This window comes from Monopterus albus, unplaced genomic scaffold (genome assembly GCF_001952655.1).
Source record: "Monopterus albus unplaced genomic scaffold, M_albus_1.0 scaffold43.1, whole genome shotgun sequence".
In the NCBI taxonomy this organism is placed as follows: domain Eukaryota; kingdom Metazoa; phylum Chordata; class Actinopteri; order Synbranchiformes; family Synbranchidae; genus Monopterus; species Monopterus albus.
The window spans coordinates 2,432,216-2,443,612 of NW_018127923.1; the positions used below are offsets into that span (position 1 = coordinate 2,432,216).

At 40.8% G+C, this 11,397-nt stretch overlaps 1 protein-coding gene across 4 annotated transcripts in view; it reads left to right on the forward strand.

The window, feature by feature from the left end:
- The window catches only part of rasgrp3 (RAS guanyl releasing protein 3 (calcium and DAG-regulated)), a 63,769-nt gene that overhangs the window by 7,274 nt on the left and 45,098 nt on the right, over positions 1-11,397 (forward strand). Inside the window, exon 1 of one of the 4 annotated variants that reach the window (XM_020599883.1) lies at positions 6,365-6,407. The exons of 1 other annotated variant lie outside the window; for it this stretch is intronic. The gene's annotated coding sequence lies outside the window, so the exon portion shown is untranslated. Of the gene's footprint in view, positions 1-6,364; positions 6,408-6,451; positions 6,475-6,643; positions 6,746-11,397 lie in introns of those variants that run through there. 2 more of the 4 variants (XM_020599882.1, XM_020599880.1) reach the window with 2 other exon arrangements.

Here is an 11,397-nt window from a genome sequence, read left to right on the forward strand (position 1 = left end):
TTCTTCTCCCATAGGCTGTCCCCTGCAGAACAGCATTATGATGTAGGGAACAGGGAGTTACTAGCCATTAAGTTAGCACTAGAGGAATGGAGGCATTGGTTGGAGGGAGCCGACATGCCTTTTCTGATGTGAACAGACCACAAGAACCTCACATATCTCCAAACTGCCAAACGCTTAAACGCTCCACAAGCTAGATGGGCGCTGTTCTTTGATCGGTTTAACTTCATGGTCACGTACCGCCCCGGCTCCAAAAACGTAAAACCTGATGCCTTGTCCCGACAATGGGGGATGGCACAGGGGGGCCAGAGGGAGGACACCATCTTGCCCACCTCCTGTGTCATTGCAGCGGTCACCTGGGGTCGTACGTTCGTCCCTGACTCAGTACGTGCAGAGGTGTTGGACTGGGCACATGTCTCTAGATTTACCTGTCACCCGGGTATCACGTGCATGCAGGCTTTTCTAAAACGACGTTTCTGGTGGCCCACTATGGATCAAGATGTCCGCCAATATGTCCAGGCCTGCCCTGTTTGTGCACGCTCAGAGTGACTACCAGAAACGATCTATACCATACCTGCTGCTTGTTCTTAAACTCTTTCTCTGTTCTTATTTGGCGAGCAAGGCCTCTCATTCACCCCGGGAGACAGTAGCCCAGTCAACTCAGTGTGCCCAGCTGCCCCAAGATCAGTGGACGAGACCGGCTCTGTTTTGTTTGTTTTTGTGCAGCATTAAATACGTTTTTCTTGTCTAGCCTGGGTTCGAATCTGCATATTTACTGGGTCCTAAACAACTCACGCACAGCTCGTCATAACAAGTAGCTCTGTAAAGGGCGTCAGAAGGGTATTAACGTGCACATGAATGTGTCTCACAATCATCAATAAGAATGTTAGAATCATTTTAGTTGGAAAAATAATATATTGCTGAAGAATATATATGTTGTATGTTTTAACACGTTGACATCCACAGCTGTTTCCTCAGTTTGGCTCTCATCCAAATTGGTGTCCACACAAGCTTAAATAAACCCAGACTCAGGCTTTCATCTAAGGCTCTGCGTACATGCATGAGCACACCTGTGACTGAATGTGCAAGGATCGAGCAGATCAGGCTGTTGCTGTCACTGTGACCTGCTGATGACACAGAATCTGATCAGCGGGACCTCACCATCTCTGGCTTGACTGTTCCAATGCCACTTTTTGCATATGAATAACCCTGACGCTTGGAGTCTCTCTCATTCACACACACTCAAAAGCCTCTTTTAGACAGAAACTCTGCTATACTGTCATTAGGCCGGTCCTTCATCATTGCAACTTTGTCTATTTAACCTGACTGAACTAAAAAAAAAAAAGCTGGCATAATGCCGCCCCGTGTTTTTTAAACAAATGTCAGGGCTTAGAGGCATGACATCTAATATAACCAGTGTGACATATAACATAAGTTAGAAATACTAATATATCATCGTCGCTTTCACTGTAAAATAATAGAAATTCAAGTTATTTGTTTATATGTCCTAAAGGTTAATTTTAGAAAGCACCAACCTTCTGCACCAACAAAATGTTTTGTCACCAGACGAATAGATAAAGACAGTGTTCTAACCCATTTAATACTGTCTCTGAATTCAATTCCACAAAAAAAAAACACATCTTGATGACCGCAGAGTTTTCTAAAATAAGCTCAAGTTCACTTTCCTTGTCAGAACAAAGTCAGATACAGTATATTTCCTCCTTGTCTGACTTTGTTTTATTTCTAGTTTTAGTGTTTAACTGACTTGCCATGAGTTCAGTATGATAATCACTGTGATAGGAAAAGAGCTGTTCATTTTCATTAAGCTTTGATTTATAGCCATTGGAAATCTGCTCAGTCTTCAGTAGCCTCTACTCAAATTCATGTTTTATTTTCAAAGAAAAAAACATTAAACTATAAAAGCAAACTACACAATACAGTCATGAAAACTAACTAATGATTCATAGTTCTTATCCTCCCTTTTGCACCACATCTCCCGTGATGATCATGACGCACAGCGGGGTCAGAGCTGATACTGCACACCACTGGCTTCCTTTTAGATCAGCAGCAGTTACTTAACACATCCATGTACCCATCCCTAAATTCTGACTCAGAACCCAGGCTGGGTTTCGGTTACTCTACCACAAGTCGCTGCAGCTAAACAGAAAATACTTTGTGTACACACTGACTACAGACTGTGATAAATGTAAGTGCAGGCTGACAGGTGCTGATAGCAGCAGTAGATAACACTGATGTTCTGTGTCTGTGACCATTTATAGCCCAGTGATCTCCTAACTTGACAGACCGCCCACAACAGCCAGTGTACATTTACTTTGTCTTTACTATCTTTGTTTACTGTGTGTGTGCAGAGAAATAGGTGTGGGATTATGTTTGTCACCAGACTGAAATAACTTCCTTGTGCATTTTGCCCAAAACAAATAGACAAGTAGTACTCACAAAATGGCACCTGTTTCACTTGGTGTTCAAGTTAATAACCCACCAGGCAGCTGCACAGACTGCAACATAAGCACATTGGGAACTGGTCTCTGTGAACCACACAGAAAATTGAATATAATCAGGGAGAGCATATTTGTTCTTTTGCACCAAATCGACACAGGTGCACACACTGTTGTAGTTAAATACCTGTAAATGCATACTAATAGTTTTAAATGAAGCAGACAGTTTGTTGGTCTCCCAGTGATTCCAACTCAGCTTTTTTTTTTTATCTAGCAACTTTTACAGCGGGCTTCCCATTGTAAATAGCTGGTAACACCAAGGCCTGCTAGACCAGTGCAAAACTAGCACAGCGGTTTGATGGCCACTGACAGCTATGGAGAAGAGTTCCGTAAAGAAAATAACAAATCTCAGTGTAGTTGTGAGAGCAACCATGCTGTGTGCTAAACCACAGCACTGAGAAAATCTGATTTTCTTACTGAAAGTAAATCTCCTCTTTCAGTGATCTACAGAAAGAAATACCAAAACAACTATGATAAATGAAGTTGGATTCACACACTAACACAAACAAATGAGTACAATAGAATCTGTACATGAAATAACTCACCACTTCTGACCACACTTTTCTACACTGAATAAATGAAGCAAATTTTAAAATCTGTGGTTTTGATAATCATTACTTTTTCATAATGGCCAATCAAATGACAATAGAGCATGTTTTTATAGTAGAAAGTAAAATAAATGTCAAAGCCATTAAAATCAACTGTTTTCCTACAATTTCAGCTCCTTGAAAGTTCTTTCACCTCTAGGCACAGTCCACAGAGAGTCTCCAGCAATGATGGCAGCTCTGTGAGGCTGTGCTAGGGAACATGGATACTATGAGCTAAATGGTCTTATACTTGTATAGTGCTTTTCTATGCATTGCAGTACACTCAAAGCACTTTCACACTATTTGGTCATTCACCCACTCACAAACATTCACACACCGGTGTTATCACTGGGAGCAACTGGGGGTTCAGTGTCTTGCTCAAGGACACTTTGACATGTTGACTGGACAAGCCGGGAATCGAACCATGGAAAAATACACCTACTGTATGTGATGCATATTGTTTCAATCTTAAGGGAGATTAGTTTTAAAGAGAGCTACTGCAGGAATACATTTGTCTATGACAAGTAAATATTTTTTATTAGCTAAAGTTTCATAATATTTCCATTTTTATATCAATAGAAGGAGACCTGCTTTCTTTAGTCTTTCCCAAATTTTCTAGAAATGCAGATAGTCAAATATTAAAGCAGCACTAACCAATATTTGATATATCTGTCATGGTTTGGTCTCCATTTCCTGGTTTTGGGTTGTTTTGTCTCCCTGCTGCTCCGCCTTATCACTTTAATCAGCCGTTCATTACCTCCCGGTCCTGTCACATTGGACCAGGCACAAACGGAATGTTTTCCGTTCATTCCCCGCTGGTTCATTGACGATTACCTGTACTTATGTTTATCTGCCTTAATGTCATTTTCAGGGCAGCACGGTGATGTGGTGGGTAGTGCTGTTGCCTCACAGAGAGAAGGTTATGGGTTTGCGACCTTTCTGTGTGGAGTTTGCATGTTCTCCTCGTGCTTGCGTGGGTTCTCTCCAGGTACTCCGGCTACCTCCCACTGTCCAAAGACATGCGGCTTAGGTTGTTTAGTTACTCTAAATTGCCTGTAGGTGTGTGTGTCTGCCTGTTGGCCCTGCGATGGACCAGCGACCTGTCTAGGGTGTACCCTGCCTTTCGCCCGATGCCAGCTGGGATTGGTTCCAACGACCTTGTTCGGGACTAAGCGGTATAGAAAATGAGATGAGATGTCATGCTCAGCGCTGCCACAGATCCATGCTACTCGATGCTACATTACGTATGTACTCCTCATTGCGATATTCTCCATTTCTGTCACATTCGATACTACCACGTCTCTGCTCTTCCTGACTCTTTCTTTTGGTCCTGCTGCTACCCTCTGCTCTTGTTGTGCACTTAGCAATACTTCAGCCACGTTCCTGCTGTGCTGAGTTTAACCTGCCTGCCAGCCACGGAGTGAGCGCCCTGGCACTATGTGCTTACCCAACTGCCAGCAACACTGTGCGATTACCTGACTGTTGGCAACACTGTGCACTCAGCTCGCCCTGATCCTCCTGGCTCCTGATGGTCCCCGTCAACTCCGCTGCATGTCCCAGTCCTCCTGGTTCCTCGCCCCCGGTCCTCCTGGTTCTGGCCTGACCTGTCCTCCGTTGCCCGCTGCCCTTCCAGCTAATCCTGTTCCTGCTCAACCTCTTTGCCACCCAGCATAATTTGTTTAGCTATTTAATAAACCTCCTTTTTGTAGTAGTCCTCCTGTGAGTTTTGAGTCTGCATCTGGAGTCCACATCTTACAGCCAACACAACAATATCAAATTACTGCTGTATGTGTTGATAGCAGTGAGGAACCCACAGAGAATTATCACCAGCTCTATGTTGGTTAAAAGCAATTAGGATTTTCATATTGTTGTCCGTGCATTATGCAGGTTTGTTCAGACAAAAGCCAATGTACCAACTGTTCAAATATTAGCTGTAGCTGGAAGTACAGACCCTGTGTTGTTTTTTTCTGACTTCCCACCTCACCAGAAACTATAGTTCTTTCCTCTGGTTTGGTAAAACCTCTGCATTCAAGTGTTTTATTTTCTTTGTTAGACACAATTATGAGCTGATAGTTAATAGTTCCAGCCTGTTCTAGACCCAGTCTTCCACATCCCCCACACTGTAGAGGCTACATACATCAGATAGAAGATGCCATGTTGTGCTTGTTGCCTGTTTTACCAGATGGCTTTTGGACAGTGCAGCTGCACCTCATACATCTCGACACTGACATCATCACCAGTTGAGTACTGCATCTCGAGCGGGTGTTTCTCCACCCCCCTGCCACAGCAAGTCATTTATGCTGCTTTATTCTTCCCCTCCCATCACCAGGCATCTCTCCCCTCCATGTTTCCGGGTCCATTCCTGTTGCCCTTTACTTCAGGCACTGAACAGTGCACCAATCATTAAAGGATACCTGAATAGGATTGAGTTCTTCCTCAAGCTTGTCACTGAGAACCACAACTCAAACTCAAATAACCATGTTGTTCCGCTCCACCTGCATCTTCTAGACCGGTGTTTCTCACGGGGTGGGTCACGAGAAACTTTTGTTCTTGAATAAAAATGATTGATTCTCCATCCCTTGTATTTATTCACACCCTGTCCTAATTACATACGCACATATTACCATCCTAGCACATCCTCTATTTCCCTAAGCACGCCTTCTCCAACCTACTACACTACATATGATCATAGACTCAACCGACTGACCAATCAATCTTTACAAACATTTTCACATCATTCACACAAAACCTAGTTACACCCATCACATAATTCAGACATTGTTCTGCTGCATACTATTTCACCACCAGATGGCACTAAACTGAACCTGTGAATGAATGAACCAATACTCAAATGCATGAAGTGGTTCGATACAGGTGTCATGGTGTCAATTGGACATCACTAGGAAAGGGTTGTGTTGCCAAGCAACGAGGAGAATCAGCTGGTTGAGCTGTCATGTGACCAGACACTGAGAAAGAAATTTGATGAGGTAAGCTTTCCCCACTGGCGTCGGCCTGGTTAAGCTCTGCTTGGGTTAGCAAGGCTAGCAGAGTTGAGAACAACAGCAGTATCAAGGCACAAAGAACTAGAACACAGATAAGTACACTAATAGCACAAGCAAAACAAGCCAGCCATTCAGCCAGAATGAAAAATCTCAAAATCTCAGAATCAACTGGCACCAAAAAGAGATCCAGCCCAGTGTAAATACTCTCAGGCTGATCAGGAAATGTGCCACAGCTGCGCCAGAGACATGCCCAACTACTCAACCCTGCCTGCCCATCTGGAGTGGAGAGACAAAGACCTAACAGGGTTACTATTTTCACTGGGATGATGGGGTGTAAGGTTAGAGCAAGTGTTGCCTTTGGTTAAGGTCAGGGTAAGTCTCCTTGTAATGAATGCAAATCTATGTAAGGACCTGGTAAGTGAGGAAAACAAGGATGTGTGTGCATGTATGTGTGGGTAAGGTCACATGGCAAGACTGCTGCTGCTCTAGGCTGCTGTGTTTGCCAACAAGAGGAGGAGGCAACCGTAGCATAGCACATGCACAACCATGGGACTCTCTCTGCCAGCAGCATCTAGCAGCAGTTATCTCATTGAAACGACTGATCTGTAGCCTGGGTGGTCGCAGAGGCACTCTTGTTTAAAGCGTAAGATTTGATTGTCATTTAAAATGGCTAGTTTCTGTGACAGCAGGAACAAGATTTAAGGACTGGTTGTTGCCTTTCAAGAGAAATGAACAGAATAACACAACTGTTTTAGGATGTAGTTTTTTTTTTTCAAGCTATGACTTTATTTTGAGTAATTAAGACTCGTGTTAGGGCAGTGCAGTATTAAATCTTTGTGTGTGTCGTAAGAAGTACAAGTCAGCGACATTAGTTTATAGTTTTGTCCCGGACTGATCATTTGTTAGTTTGTGAACACCTTAATATGTGTGTGGAAGAACAGTGCACTGAATCTGTGTGCAGGTGAAGAGCTTTGCATTTATATAACATTTTATTGCCTGAATGTACATTTGTGTGTGTGCACTGAAGAGCAGTGTACTATGTCACTGGACTATGCATAAGCACACAGTGATGCATCTACAAACCAGAGGCTGAGGCACAATGACCCATTGTGTAGGCAGAAAAGCACAAGTCATGCTACATGCACAGCTGAGTGCAATGTGAATGGCCAAGAAGTGAAGCCAAAAAGTGAAAACAAAAAGAAGAAAAACATGAGAAGTATGTCTGACACGTGAGAGTAGCGTGGTGTTATCACAGCTAAAGTGAAAGAGAACACTTTGAAAGTTTCAGGATGACCTGTTTGGTGCTTGTGTGGTTGTTTGATGTGTCTGTGCCACACTGGCATTGCTTTAACTGTGTGGACTTTCTGTACTTGCTGTGTGATTGCACTTTCGTTAGTGCATTGTTTTAACACTTGTTTTATGCTTTGGCTTAAGCAGCAACCTACATTTAATTCACACTCACTTTAGAGGCCACTTATGTCATATCCAAGAAAGACAAAAACTAGCTTGCACACAGAGTCAGCTGTGTTCCTCACTAGATTTAAATAAATGAATCACTGCTGTCATGCTCTGATGTTGTAAATTTATGGAACATTGTCTGACTCGGGGGTCACTCTGTGAGGAGTCTGAATGTCTATGTGGCTTCATCTTGAGCCTCCGGTTCCTTCCCACACAGGAAGGACATGCAGGGTTTGAAGAGCCTTAGGTGTGAATATGTTTGTGTTAGTCTTGTGACAGATAGGCAATGTGGCTAAGGTGCACCTTGCTAAGTAGAGAGAAAGAATGAAAACTGGGTAAGTAATTTATATTATGTATATTATTATGTTGCTTTTATGGATGTAATATTTAGCACAAATATCAAAGTGATAATGATGTTTAAAAAAAAGCTTATTTGTGGAACATATAAAATGGCATCTTGTAAAAAAAGAGATGACATTGTGTAACATCTTTTATGTCATTAGCTTGAACTTCTCACTCTTTTGATTACTATTTGTTGGCTCCTGTTACCAAATTTAAGTTGGGTTGAAAGTTTTCTTGTTTTAGCCTAATTTCTCATCAGATAACATTTAGGCTACATCTTGGATATATGATCTTGGTTGACATCTGGTCGGTGGGTTGATCATTTTGAGATTTTAGCCTAATTGTAGTGTTAAGGTAAATTAAGGGTTCCCAAACTATGGTCCCCGAACCTGTAGCAGCAAAGAACTTATACTGTATGATAATGTGCAGGACTGTACCAGGGCTCTTTTATGCTTTATAAGGATAAGGATAATCACCTTTATTTGGCCAAGCATGTTACACACGCACACAAAGAATTTGTTTCCGGTACAGAACTGAGGCAGCGATCTGTGGCACCAACTTACACCGATGGCTCTAACCATCAGGGACAACTTGGGGGCTCAATGTCTTGCCCAAGGACACTTCGACATGTGGACTGCAGGCACTTAGATTCTATGGGGCGCCGTTTGTAAAAATAGCACTTACACTAGTTTTCTCACATTTAGCTAAATGTGACAAAGTCTAAATGTTAAATATAAATATAAATGTAAATGTTAAATGTTAAATGTAAATGTTAAATATTCAGTTTTACACTTGGCGAGACATTTAACTTTTACATTTAACATTTACATTTATATTTAACATTTACATTTACATTTAGCATTTAACATTTTTATTTAACATTTATATTTAACATTTACATTTAGACTTTGTTACATTTAGCTAAATGTGAGAAAACTTGTCACATTCAGCTAAACGTGAGAAAACTAGTGTAAGTGCTATTTTTACAAACGGCGCCCCATAAGATTCAAAACTCTAAACCTCCGGTTGGGAGACGACTGCTCTACCCAATGAACCACAGTCACCCACTGGGGAATAATTAGGCATTATTCTGGAAATGCCTAATTATGCATTTCTAATCATAAATTATTTTTAAATTGTTCATTTAAAAAACATTGAATAGGTTCCAAAAGTAATAAATAAACATTAAGACATGATGGTCAAAGGTGAGCATGCAACATGCGGTGCACACTTGCAGACCGCACTCAATTTCTTGATTGCTTGAGATAGTTTTACTATCTTATTTTAAAGCCACTGTTACATGTGAGACCCTCATGGATTTCATACACTGGATGCAACTGTGAGTAATTTGCTGCTGTGGTTACAGGACCAGAGACTTTCTTTCATCCGTGCACAAAAGCTGGTCAGTGATATTAGCAGACTACTGAGTGAATATTTATGTGCAGTACTTCTACATAAATAGTTTTATCACAATTTGAGAATGGAGTATATAACTGGTAGAAGAGGAAGACACAGGGAAAGAACCTTTCCTCTCATTTATTTCCATGTCCTGACATCAGTGACATCAGCCAGTCAGGTGTCTGTCCTGCTCTTTAAATTTTACTATATTTAAACAAGACAGTCATTGATATTTTACAGATATTACCTGTTACTTGAAATACAAACCATCTATATACTTTAAAAAAAATGTGACAATCTGGCAGCTGGGATGATAGGGAAAAAAAAACAGAATACTGTGGGAAAATGGTCAAAAAATATTACTACATGTACCCCACATATAATATATAGCTGTTATTTTACAGTTAGAGCTTATCTCTACCAAAGAAATTATTTAATTTAACAAATATGTAAGAACATGAAAATATCAGATATAAAATAGTAAGCACCTTCAGAGTACAGGCAAATAACAGCAGATGACAGAAAACCACCAAAACAATAAAGGGGAAAAATTCAAATGTACAATGAGCTATATTAAAAGTACAACTCCAAATGCAAATCAGAAAAAGTTGGGACAGTGTGTAAAATCAAAATTAAAACTGAAAATCATCTGTGTTCTGTAGTACACTGAAAACAACACAGCAGCACATCATTTGATGTGATACCCCATCAACTTAAATACTCACTGCAATCCTGATGCTGCAACACATTCCAAACAAAGTTGGGTCGGCTGCATTTCAGGGCCAGTAACGACGTAAAACAATGAAATGATGATTCCATTTGAAAGGTGATGTCAACAGGTGACTGCATCATGATTTGGTACAACAGTGGCATCCAGGAAAGGCCAAGCCCTTTATGAGCAAAGATGGGCCGAAGACTGCCAGTTTGCCAACATCCAAGATGCAGTAAATGTGCTCTCTCATGGCCAGTGACTAGACTTTATATATCGACAGCTGAAGCCATGATCAGCTGGTTTCTGATTGGCTACAAGCAAATGTCTAAGCAGAGAATGCAGTCTGTTAGCGCAGCAGACAGAGAGCAATGAAGTTTTTAATGGCACGGAACTGCAAAAGAAGGATTGTGTAAAATGCAGAAATAAGTGGCTGACAAATTAAATGTATCCATTTAAATAGTGTCACCACAACAGCTACTGCATATCTACTGCTTTGATATGGCGGCTTAGTTTACAGTATCTCTGTTAAATACGTAAATAGTAATCCTGTGTGCAGCTGTTACATCCAGCAAAGTGACAAGCTGGAGCAGGACATTATGGCTACAAAGTAAAAGCAATTCCAGAGCAAATGAGAAATGTTTAGATCATTTTTATTTATTAAGAATTGTTTAGATGATGAAATTGTGTGTGTTCCGATCCCTGTTTGGGTACTTCATATAATCTGTGCATTATAGGAAGGCTATAAGGTACAGGTACGTCCAGCAAAACTGGTATCACTGTAACAAAGCCTGTTAACCTTAGTTAAACTATCCATTATTATTAGTTTTTCTTCATAGCTTGTAAATTCAAATAAACTGATAACTTGGCCACAGCTATGAAGAAAATTGTAATAAGATCTAATTAATTCTGTAATTTAGATCTATTAATTGTTTTTAAAATATGTAGTTAGAAAGTAGCCTATGAAAACCCAGGAATAGTTTCAGAACCAGGATCACTTTTCAAATCACTCAGAAAAGGTAGTCTTTATGGAAGAAATGGTGGGTGATAATACGCATATGTGGTGGTCTCACTGGGTTTCAATAGTGTGACAACTGAAGAGTCGTAGTTTGGGTCAGGTCCCACTCCTGAACTTCAGAAAATTACATTATCTCCAAATGGGATCACTGGAGTCTTTGTCATGTATCTTCTAAGAGGTAACTCATGACAGCAGATACAGTGGGTACGGAAAGTATTCAGACCCCCTTAAATTTTTCCCTCTTTGTTATATTGCAGCCATATGCTAAAATCATTTAAGTTCATTTTTTCCTCATTAATGTACACACAGCACCCCATATTGACAGAAAAACACAGAATTTTTGACATTTTTGCAGATTTATTAAAAAAGA